This window comes from Babylonia areolata, chromosome 5 (assembly GCF_041734735.1).
Source record: "Babylonia areolata isolate BAREFJ2019XMU chromosome 5, ASM4173473v1, whole genome shotgun sequence".
Lineage (NCBI taxonomy): Eukaryota > Metazoa > Mollusca > Gastropoda > Neogastropoda > Buccinidae > Babylonia > Babylonia areolata.
Window position 1 is genome coordinate 6,296,741 of NC_134880.1, and position 12,500 is coordinate 6,309,240.

Consider the following 12,500-nt stretch of genomic DNA (forward strand, 5'->3'; position numbering starts at 1 on the left):
GTTTGTTTTGTTGGGGGTTTTTGTTGTTGTTGTTATTGTTGGGGTTTTTTTTTGTTTTTGTTTTTTTTTTGTTTTTTGTTGTTTTTTTGTTGTTGTTTTTTTTGTGTTTGTTTGTTTGTTTGTTTGTTTGTTTTTTTATCATAAGTGCTTTCTTGACGAAAGTGGCCTGAGCCTTTGACAGAGAGAATTGGGGGATTGTGGGGGCGGTGGGGGGGGAGGGGGGGTCACTGGGTCTTTTTGTTTGTTTGTTTGTTTGCTTTTGTTTTGGGGTGATTTTTTTTTTTCGAAAAGGGGAACTACTAAAATAAAATTTTGATACTCTGGCTCGCGAGTGAGTCGTCAAACAGAATGGTCCGAACGTAGCCCCTGAAAGAAAATGACCACGCTGAACTCAGCTTTGAGATATGTCTGCAGATATTTCAGGCTGGCTTTGCCATTAATACACGTTTCACTTCTCTCCATCCCCCACTCCCCCCCATTAAGATAAACCCCGGATATTGTAGAACTACCCCCGGAGTGTCATTTTCTGATATTTGGCTGGGTGGGGGAGGACGGGGGGGGGATAGGGAGGGGGATGGCGGAGGGGGGTAGAGGTCTCCAGATACTCCAGCTCTTTACCAATCTCAGATACAGTGCGGTCAGAAGGGAGTGTCGAGGACAGTTAGACAGACTGACATAGAGACAGACAGATAGGTAGGTAGGTAGGCAGACAGACAGACAGACAGACAGAAAGGCAGACAGACATGCAGACAGTCAGACAGAAAAATAAGTAGGTAGGCTGGTAGGTAGGTAGGCAGACAGACAGTCAGTGAAGCAGACAGAAAGACAGACAGACAGGTAGGTAGATAGGCAGGCAGATAGACAGACAGATAGGTAGGTAGGCAGGCAGGCAGACAGATAGACAGACAGGTAGTTAGATAGGCCGGAAGGCAGGTAGGCAGACAGACAGGTAGTTAGGTAGGCAGGCAGGCAGAGAGACAGACAGGTAGTTAGGTAGGCAGGCAGGCAGAGAGACAGACAGGTAGTTAGGTAGGCAGGCAGGCAGAGAGACAGACAGGTAGTTAGGTAGGCAGGCAGGCAGAGAGACAGACAGGTAGTTAGGTAGGCAGGCAGGCAGAGAGACAGACAGGTAGTTAGGTAGGCAGACAGGCAGGCAGGCAGATAGACAGGCAGGTAGGCAGACAGACAGGTAGTTAGGTAGTCAGGAAGGCAGACAGACCAGACAGGTAGGCGGACAGATAGGTAGGCAGGCAGACAGACAGACAGGTAGGTAGGTGGGTAGGTAGGTAGGTGGGTAGGCAGGCAGACAGACAGACAGACAGGTAGGTAGGTAGGTGGGTAGGTAGGTAGGTGGGTAGACAGGCAGACAGGCAGACAGACAGACAGACAGGTAGGTAGGTAGGTGGGTAGACAGGCAGACAGACAGACAGACAGGTAGGTAGGTAGGTGGGTAGGTAGGTAGGTGGGTAGACACGCAGACAGACAGACAGACAGACAGGTAGGTAGGTAGGTGGGTAGACAGGCAGACAGACAGACAGACAGGTAGGTAGGTAGATAGGTTGGTAGGTGGGTGGGTAGACAGGCAGACAGACAGACAAACACACAGTCAAACGGGGACGTAGGCAGACAGACAAACAGACAGAGACAGAGGGACAGTATAAGTCGTACCAATCGCACTACACACAACAACAACAACGACAGCAACAACAACGACGACAACAACAATAACAACTACATCAATAACAACAACAACAATAATGATAATAACTTTGAAACATGCAAGTCAAGTCAACACAAGACACACAAAAAATGAAGTAAAAATGGAATGTGATACGTTAAAATGGGGGGGGGGGGGAGAAAAAAAAGAATAGAAACGAAATCAAATCAAAATCAAATGAGACAGAAGGGTTGGTTAGAGATGGAAATTTGATTTGACGAGAAGAGGATTCCACAAACACGTTTCTTCATTGCTGCCAAGAGGGACGGTTTTTTGTTGGGTTTGTGTATGTGTGTGAGTGAGTGTGTGTGTGTGTGTGTGTGTGTGTGTGTGTGTGTGTGTGTGTGTGTGTGTGTGTGTGTGTGTGTGTGTGTGTGTGTGTGTGTTTTGTCGTCTTCTCATTCCACGCATGTGGATGAATGATTTCATCAGTACTCAGCAAGTACAATGCGACATCAACACCACCATGTGTGTGTGTGTGTGTGTGTGTGTGTGTGTGTGTGTGTGTGTGTGTTTTGTCGTCTTCTCATTCCACGCATGTGGATGAATGATTTCATCAGTACAATGCGACATCAACACCACCACCACCAGCAGTGGTGGTGGTACTTGTTGATTTGAGGTAAAAAAAACAAAAAACATTAGCTTTAACATTTCGTCACAGAAATTTCCAGTGTTACGAACTACCTATCATGCACACACATACATGAAGATGATGCCGATAACGAAAACAACAGCAACGGGAACAACGGCGACAACGCTAATGATGATGATGATGATGATTATGATTATGTTTATGATGATGATGATGGTGGTGGTTGTGGTGGTGGTGGTGGTGATTATGTTCATGATGATGATGGTGGTGGTGGTGGTGGTGGTGGTGGTGATGATTATTATTATTATGATGTACATGATGACGATGATGATGATTACGATGATGATGATGTGATGACGATAATGTTGTGGAAATTAAATAAGCAGAAGCAATAACAAAACAATTTACGGTTGTAACTAGATTAGAAGCAGCACTGGCAACACAATTTATCATGACGACACGAGAACAAGGGCAATATTGATAATAACAACGACAATGATAATCATAATAAACATTAATTTGAAGCAGGAATGTGCACTAATATGCCCATTATCTTTAAATGGTCCATTGCGATGGAATCCAGCCTAAAAGCCACTTAAGCGAGAAAGAAAGAGAAAGGAAGGACAGAAAAGAAAGAGAGGGGAGAAGACAGACAACATCAAAGTGAACAGACTGATGAAAAGAAAGAAAGAAGGAAAGAAAGAAGGGAGGAAAGGACGAACTGATGAATGAACAAATGATTTTTTAAAAGAAAGAAACCAGGAAGAAGCGAAAACGTGAAGAAAGAAAGAGAGAAAGAATGAAAAGGAAGGAATGGAAAAGGACACTGACCAAATGAAAGACAGGACAAGAGGCATGGCGATCTGATGAGGCTGTTCACTGCCAAACAGACTGAGGGAACGAACGGGTTAATGGATGAACAGTTTAACTCTCTCCATACGAACGGCGAAAAAGACGACGTTAACAGCGTTTCACCCCAATTACCATCATCAAAATATTGCAAGCGGAAGGCTCTTATACTGAAGAGGTGAATGTTGACAAAGAATACAACAATTCTGACGACGGAAGCTAAAGGTTGGGTCATTTAGACACCCACTGGACATCCGAGGGGTCTGTGTAGAGGAGAAGAGAGGACTGGCCGTACTGAGTGAGTTAATGGGTGAACAAATGAGAGACTGAATGAAAGATTAATTGAAGGAATGAATGAAATTTACCGTACCCAAGTTCGACGTGAAAGCAACCAAAAACTGTCAATACACAACACATAGAAGCCTACGAAAGATCCTCGGCATAAAGTGGCAAGACAGGGTCTCCAACCTCCAGGTCCTAGAGAGGAGCGGCCTGCCCAGCATCGAAAGCCTGCTGATCCATTGCCAGCTACGTTGGACAGGACACGTTGTCCGCATGACAGACAGCAGGATCCCGAAGATGCTCTTGTATGGCCAGCTGAAGGTAGACCACCGCGAACTTGGAAGACCCTGCAAGCGCTTCAAGGACACCTTGAAGACAAACCTCAAAGAATATGACATAGACATCGCTTCCTGGGAAACTGATGCCCTTCACCGCTCTCGCTGGAGGATGCTGTGCTCTAGTGGCATAAAGGCATTTGAAAACAAGAGAACGTTGGCCATTAAGGAAAGCGTGAGCGAAGGAAGCAGGGCTCAACTTCTGGAGATGTTTTCCCTTGCAACACCTGTGGGAAGTGCTGCGCATCCAGAATCGACCTCTTCTCCCATATGAGGACACACACCGACAAATTAGCCTGCCTGCCTACTCATCCGTCGGTCCGACGGGAGACATATATATATATATATATATATATATATACTTTTTTTTTTTTTTTTTTTTTTTTTTTTTATAGAGTGAAAGATTAAATAACATGCGACAACAAGAGCGAACTTTCAAAATGTCTTGTTGTTGTTGCTGCTGTTGGCGGTGGCGGTGGTGGTGCTGCTGCTGCTGTTGGTGATTTACAAACATAGAATAGTCTTGCAAGGACTTACCAAAGCGTTGGGTTTATGAGAAAGTCAGACATCCTCTGCCCCCTCCCCCTCCCTCTCCATTTTCTTTTTCTTACCAGTTATGGAGTAGCGTAGAATACCCCAGTCCCATGATGAGACACCTCCTAGAAACTGAAATGTTGTTGTTCTTGTTCTTCTTTATGTGGTTATTGTTTTTATTGTTCTTGTTCTTGTCATCACCTTCATCATTATTATCACCTATGTTAATTTCAGCTGAAGAAGAAGGGTGGGGAAGAGGAGCAGAAGAAGGAAATAGAAGAAAGACAAGAAGACAGAAAATAGAGAGAAACAGGGGGGCAACAACAAAGGTTGAAGAAGAAGAACATGAAAGAGTTCAACAACAAAACAATTGACACCAAGAAGCAAAGGAACAAAGACACTGCACGAAACAAACCAAATTCATCAGTTTGCACTTCTGTTTCAGCTCACACGAACTCCGGACCAACAAACACTTTTATGTCAACTCAATATACCAAAGCACACAACTCACAGTGTCAACTCACACAACCAACAGACCAACATACACTTCTATGTCATCTCACAGTGTCAACACACACACACAACTTACAGGTCAACTCACACAATCCCATGACCAACAAACACTCCTCTGTCAACTCACTGTGTCAACTCACACAACATACAGGTCAACTCACACAACCAACAGACCAAATACACTTCTATGTCAACTCACAGTGTCAACACACACCAACTTCCAGGTCAACTCACGCAATCCCATGACCAACAAACACTCCTCTGTCAACTCACTGTGTCAACTCACACAAGCTGAGGAAGATGATTGATGAAAGCCACAGCACGGGTAGAGAGTGTGTGACACAGGTGAAAACTTCACTCCGTCCTGCACTGCAGCCCTTGGTGGCTGTGTGTGAACTGTGTGAACTGTGTGAGCTATGTGAGAAGTGTGTGAGAAGTGTGTGTGAAGTGTGTGAACTGTCACAGTGTTCAGTCCCAGAGAGGTACCCCAACACACTGCTGCCTGGCACCACACCGCCTCCCGCCCTCTCTCACAGTCGCTGCCAGAGTGAGGGGACGTCTGCTGTGTCCGTGGCCAGGCAGGCTGAGCCAGTGTGTGTGGACAGGAAGGGTGTGGGGAGAGAGTGGGGGGGGGGAGTGGGTCAGATAATGCAACATGAGGAAGGCCATGGGTGCCACTTTTGGGCGCGAAAAGTACTGTCTGCCAGTCTGTCTGTGTGTCTGTCTGTCCGTCCACCTGTGAGCCTCAAGTGATCATTCAAGCAGTGTGCTAAGTGTTGTATCGTTGAAGAAAAGCAATTCTTGAGTTAAGCTCCTCAATTCGTTCCGTCAGATTTCTGCCCTCTTCTCTTCCGCGTCTGGCCTTTGGAGTTGCACCCTCCACCCCCACCCTCCGCCCCTCCTACCCCTGACCCCGCCCTCCCTTACTTGTTTACAGGTTCTCTGGTTTTCCTCTTACATGTATTGTAAGTGTTGTCTTTCATCCTTCTCAATCAGGGCTGTACATGCTTGTGAAAGTGATTTGATTTGTCTCTGCACAAGATTCAGAATTATATAGATACTTTATCATGATTTTATCATTCTCTCGTAGATCATATGCGAGGCTACTAATGATAGTACTACCATTAATACCAATATCACCACCACCATTACAACAACAACGCCTAGTGCCGCTACTAATAATAATAATTGTACTGTACTAGTACTAGAGGATGATGACGATAATGATAACTACTACTACTACTTCTTCTTCCTCTACTACTACTACTACTACTACTACTACTACTACTACTACTACAAAGAAGAAGAAGAAGAAGGGGCATTTGAACGAAGTACACAATCTGGAAACACAGATGTATGACGGCGAGGAAGAAAAGGCATGTGAGAAAAACTGAAATGAAAACGAATCACAACATTTACAACAACAACAACAATATGATTTTTTTTAAAGCAATTAAAAACCACCCAACACTTCCATATCAACTAACACAACCCCCAGACCAACTCACGCGACCTCCAGACACAACAAACACTTTTGTATCAACTCACTGTGTCAACTCACACAACCAACAGACCAACATACACTTCTCTGTCAACTCACTGTGTCAACTCACACAACCTCCAGACCAACATACACTTCTCTGTCAACTCACTGTGTCAACTCACACAACCAACAGACCAACATACACTTCTCTGTCAACTCACTGTGTCAACTCACACAACCTCCAGACCAACATACACTTCTCTTGTCAACTCACTGTGTCAACTCACACAACAAACAGACCAACAGACACTCCTCTGTCAACTCACTGTGTCAACTCACACAACAAACAGACCAACAGACACTCCTCTGTCAACTCACTGTGTCAACTCACACAACAAACAGACCAACATACACTTCTCTGTCAACTCACTGTGTCAACTCACACAACCTCCAGACCAACATACACTTCTCTGTCAACTCACTGTGTCAACTCACACAACCAACAGACCAACAGACACTCCTCTGTCAACTCACTGTGTCAACTCACGCAAGCTGAGGAAGACGATTGGCGGAAGCCACAGCACGGGTAGAGAGTGTGTGACACAGGTGAAAACTTCACTCCGTCCTGCACTGCAGCCCTTGGTGGCCGTGTGTGAACTGTGTGTGAAGTGTGTGTGAAGTGGGTGTCACTGTATGTGAACAATGTGAATTATGTGTGAAGTGTGTGTCACTGTATGTGAACAATGTGAATTATGTGTGAAGTGTGTGTCACTGTGTTCAGTCCCAGAGAGGTACCCCAACACACTGCTGCCTGGCACCACACCGCCTCCCGCCCTCTCTCACAGTCGCTGCCAGAGTGAGGGGACGTCTGCTGTGTCCGTGGCCAGGCAGGCTGAGCCAGTGTGTGTGGACGAGAGGGGTAGGGTTTGGGGGGCGGGGGGGGGGGCCTGGAGAGTGGGGGTAGGAGCTGGGTGGGGGGCCGGGGGGGGGGGGAGGGGGCGCGGGCTGGTTGTCGTTACACAAGGATGGGTGTGGCTGTCACTTTGGATGTGAAAACTGCCGGCTGTTTGTCTGTCTTTCTGGCTGTATGTATGTTTGTATTTCTGGCTGTCCGGCTGTATGTATGTATGTATGTATTTCTGGTTGTCTATCTGTATGTATGTACGTATGTATGTATGTATGTATGTATGTATTTCTGGCTATCTGGCTGTATGTATGTAGGTCTTTCTGGCTAGTTGGCTGTATGCATATATGTATTTCTGGCTGGCTGGTTGGTTGTATGTATTTCTGGCTGGCTGGCTGGCTGTCTGTCTGTCTGTCTGTCTGTCTGTCTGTATGTATGTATGTATGTATGCATGTCTGTACGTATGTATGTATTTCAGTCTCTCTGTATGAATGTATGTCTGTATGATTTCTGTCTGTGTGTCTGTCTGTATGGACTGATGGATGGATGGATGCTTGTGAGTGTGGAGTAATCAGTCTCTCCCTCATTCCACTAACATTGAGTGATGTTGTTCTTCATTTACAGCCTCTTGGACACTGACCATCAGACTGTGGCTGGTCGGTCTGGTACACTGGTATTGTGCTCTTCAAATCTTTCTCACACCCTGTGTCGGGTTGTAGGCTTCGTCTGAAGGCAGGCCACCTGTTACCATAGCTCACAACACTTTGGTGATTTGCTTCAGGTCCAGGTTTTGTCTTTTTTTTTTTCTTTTTTTTTCTGTTTTTTGTATGTTGTTTTTTTTTTCTTTTTTTTTATTATTTAAGTGGCATCAAAGCAATCCTTACACTAATTGTTTTATCATCAAGAGATAGTGATTGGGTCAAAGTATTCGTTACATTGATGTGTTTCCACCGTCAAGAGATAGTGATTGGGTCAAAGCATCCGTTACACTAATGTGTTTCCATCGTCAAGAGATAGCGATTGGGTCAAAACATTCGTTACATTGATGTGTTTCCACCGTCAAGAGATAGTGATTGGGTCAAAGCATTCGTTATACTAATGTGTTTCCATCGTCAAGAGATAGTGATTGGGTCAAAGCATTCGTTACATTGATGTGTTTCCATCATCAAGAGATGGTGATTGGGTCAAAGCATTCGTTACATTGATGTGTTTCCATCATCAAGAGATGGTGATTGGGTCAAAGCATTCGTTACATTGATGTGTTTCCATCATCAAGAGATAGTGAGGGTAACTGCATGTGTTGATGGTCTGCAGAAAATAAGCACTTGTTGGAGGCGTTTACGTTCGTTGTTGGTGGTGGTGGTGGTGGTGGTTGTCTTCTTCTTCTTCTTCTTCTTCTTCTTCTTCTTCTTCTTCTTCTTCTTCTTCTTCTTCTTCTTCCTCTTCTTCTTGCTGCTCTGATGATACTGCTGATAATGATGATGGTATTGATGAAGGTGACAATGATGAAAATCTGAAGATGATGATAAAGACATCGTGCTATCGAGATGATAACCATGATAGTGACTTAAGCGATAATGACGATTTCCATGTAAACATCCCCACGAATCAAAACATAAAGAGCCGAGATACATGTAATTGACAGGAAATGTTTGATGGAGTAAGTGAATGTAGTCTGTCTTTGACCTCAAAAAAACAGTGGGCGACGTTTCCCTGAAGCAACCACACAACAAAGAGCAGCGCTGAGTGAAGTTCCATGGACAGAACTGGTTAGCCTGGCACTATGTTTCATCAAACTGTCTTTTTGACAGAGAGAGAAAGAGAGAGAGAGAGAGGCAGAGAGAGAGACACGGAAAAAGAGAGCACAGAGAGAGAGGGGGGGGGCTGAAATAATGAGACATACAGCGAAAGACACAGAGACAGAGAGGGAGACAGACAGAAAAAAAAAACACAGACAAAGAGACACAGACAGACATACAAACAGACAGATTTCAGATGATTTTGTCATTAATGGCCATAACCCATAAGAACAGGGGGCGATAACAGAGTTCAACACACAAACACAATAAACATAACCAGATACCACAACAATTAGTATACGAGTGAGACAGAGACAAACAGACAGAAAGTTATAGAGCAACAGAGAGGAATTTACATACATATCACCACTTCTTTCTTCACTTTCCTCTTCCTCGTCTTTTACATCTATTTGGTTTTTGTTGGGTTTTTTTGTTTTGGTTTTTTTGTTTTGTTTTTTTTCCTCAAGGCCTGACTAAGCGCGTCGGGTTACGCTGCTGGTCAGGCATCTGCTTGGCAGATGTGGTGTAGCGTATATGGATTTGTCCGAACGCAGTGACGCCTCCTTGAGCTACTGAAACTGAAACTGAAACTGAGCACGTACGTATGTATGTATGTATGTGTTTTGGGGGTAGGAAGGGTGCGTGAAAGATCCTTTTTCTGTTGTCTTCATGATGCTGTGCATTTTGTGTGAAGGCTGTATTTGAATTCGAAGTGTTTTAAGGCTACGTTTACAGTGCACTGGTAGGCACGTAAAGAACTGAATTTGAAGTATTCAAGGCAAGTGCATTGGTAGACATGTAAGGACTTGAATTTGAAGTGTTTTATAGCTAGTAGGCACGTAAAGAAATGATTGACTCACTTGTGTAAACAAAGTGAGTCTATGTTTTAACCCGGTGTTCGGTTGTCTGTGTGTGTGTGTGTGTGTGTGTGTGTGTGTGTGTGTGTGTGTGTGTCTGTGTCTGTGTCTGTGTCTGTGTGTCTGTGTGTCTGTGTGTCCGTGGTAAACTTTAACATTGCCATTTTCTCTGCAAATACTTTGTCAGTTGACACCAAATTAGGCATAAAAATAGGAAAAAATCAGTTCTTTCCAGTCATCTTGTTTAAAACAATATTGCACCTCTGGGATGGGCACACAAAAAATAAGAAAGAAGCCAATTATATGCAAACTGCATTTACTGTTATATTTATATTTTTTTATTCTCAAAACTTGGCACTTTTATCTGATATTCTGACACAAAAACAAGAGCAGTCATTATTATCATTTTTTTGTTCAAACAGGAACTTCTTTTGCTAAGCATGGAAGTTCTATTTATTTGCAAACGTTTTGGTGCAGATAGTGAAAAAGGGAAATTAATCTGTAATTAGTGCTAGGGGATTTAATTTGCTTTAAACTGATCTTTCTCATCTTAAACATTACATTTTGAATGTATACTCAATACATAAAAAGCTTGTGTGTTTTACTCTCAGTGTACAGGGCTTTCACTATGTTCATTCGCCCAAGTGGTCTTTTTCGGAAAATACTAAAATCAATACGACGAGTGGACTTTATAGATCTATTGGCTGAGCCCTGAAGGTCATCGGTAAAAATCAATTGCGTACACATATTTATACACATTCAAAGCGCGTGCTCATATTCTTCGCGAACGCGAACGATACCGTTTTGCTTTAAGTTGTTGTTCAATCCTATATTCAATCGACAATGCAAGATAACATGTGATGGAAAGTTGGAGAAGGAGACCGTTAAATATTTATTCAGAGAAAGATTTGTGAACGCCTCATCACTTACTGGATTAAGCCCCAAACTGCCATAAAAAAATATCCACAGAATCAGTCAGAATTCACAGTTTAAAATAATAAACCATGTGAGTTAATACCCTTGAATTGACGAAACGTAAAAATTTCCAGTCTTGACTTTTCTCAAAATGATGTCCTTTTCACTTCATAAGACGTTTAGAAGTACTTGTACTTGGCTCTACATGTTATTAGTTTAACAAAATACTCAATTTTCATATCAACTTTAAAACTATCAAACTAGAATGAACATAAAAGAGAAATTGAATCGACCGTATCAACCGGGTGTAACTAACTGAAACTTGTACATCTATCTAGATCCAGAGAAAACGGCTAAATGTTGCAGTGTGATTGCGGCGATAGCCACGTCTCCTTTACCGCGGACGTAAAAAGAATTTTTAATTGCCCTTAAAGATTTTTTGAATGCCCAAGATACACCAGAATAATATGATTTAAACAGCGTTCTCACCGCGAATACCGCAATCGATTTATCGCCCTTTAAAAAAGCATGTTTAAATACTATATTTTTTAACGTCAATTATGGAGCCACGATAGTGTAATCGGATAAGACAGTTTCTTCTCACCCGAACACGCGGAGTTCGAACCTGCCGTTAGGACTTTTTTTTCTTTTTCTTTTAACCCGAAGCTTTATAATAACAAATACAGAACACATTTTAACAACTAGATGTTTTTTTTAAGTGTATCACAAGTGAGTCTTGAAGGCCTTGCCTCTCTTGTTCTAAGGCTACGTTTACAGTGCTTTGGTAGACACGTAAGGACTTGAATTTGAAGTGTTTTTTTTAGCTGGTAGGCACGTAAACAACTGAATTTGAAGTGTTTTAAGGCTATGTTTACAGTGCACTTGCAGACATGTAAAGAAACGTAAAAAGAAGTAAATGATTTTCTTTTGTAAAACAAGTTGAACAAATAAAATTCGGTGAAAATTTTAGACTGCCTTTTAGAATAGTGAGCATCATTTTATCACGGTATACTTTTTTTTTTCCCTTACTGGCCAGAAAATTCCCCCCGTCTCTGACCTAAATAGTTGTACGCCCTTCAAACAAGTTTTTTTTTTTTCTCTCTAATAGGACAGTAGACTTGACTTTTCCCCAACTCCATCCAAGGGAGTTAAGAACGCTGCAGGCCTATTGATTCCACAAAGGACGAGCCAAATTTCATTACAGCAAGGGGGCTTAACTCGCGCTTCCTGTTCCTCTTTTTGCCTTCCTGTGCGCACGCGCGGCTGATCCACAACGCGTGGTTTTAGCCGCCATATTGACGGGCCGAGCGCACGCACTCGGCTCAATCGGTGTCATGCGGCAGATTTTAGTCTTTACCAACCTGGGGGTTTCTCCCCTTGTTTTCATCACCAATCGAAAAACTGGTGTTCTCCCCAGTAAGTCGGCTCTTTCGTTGATTTAAAGCAGAAAATGAAGAGACATTGACGGGATAAGATGGCGCTACGTGTTTGATTCCAGTAGCACAGTAGGGTGTGAAGGGCTCCCTTCATTGATTTAGGATTTCATGCAGGTCTGGCCGGAACGCGATCCCTAAGGGTCCCACGTCAGTTGTGCTTGAGTGTGAGGGAGGGGCTGCGTGGGGCTCCATATTGATCGTGTGGGAACGTGAGCTTTCTGCTTTGATTGTCGCAGAGTACAGGGGCCCTACGTTGATTGTATTCTGAATGTCACACTCCAGTA

At 43.4% G+C, this 12,500-nt stretch overlaps 1 protein-coding gene across 1 annotated transcript in view; it reads right to left on the reverse strand.

Moving 5' to 3' along the window:
• LOC143281890 (uncharacterized) overlaps window positions 1-5,377 on the reverse strand; it is a 256,000-nt gene extending 250,623 nt beyond the window's left edge. Inside the window, exon 1 of the mRNA XM_076587167.1 lies at window positions 5,109-5,377. The gene's annotated coding sequence lies outside the window, so the exon portion shown is untranslated. The remainder of the gene's footprint in view (window positions 1-5,108) is intronic.
• Window positions 5,378-12,500: the final 7,123 nt, after the last annotated feature.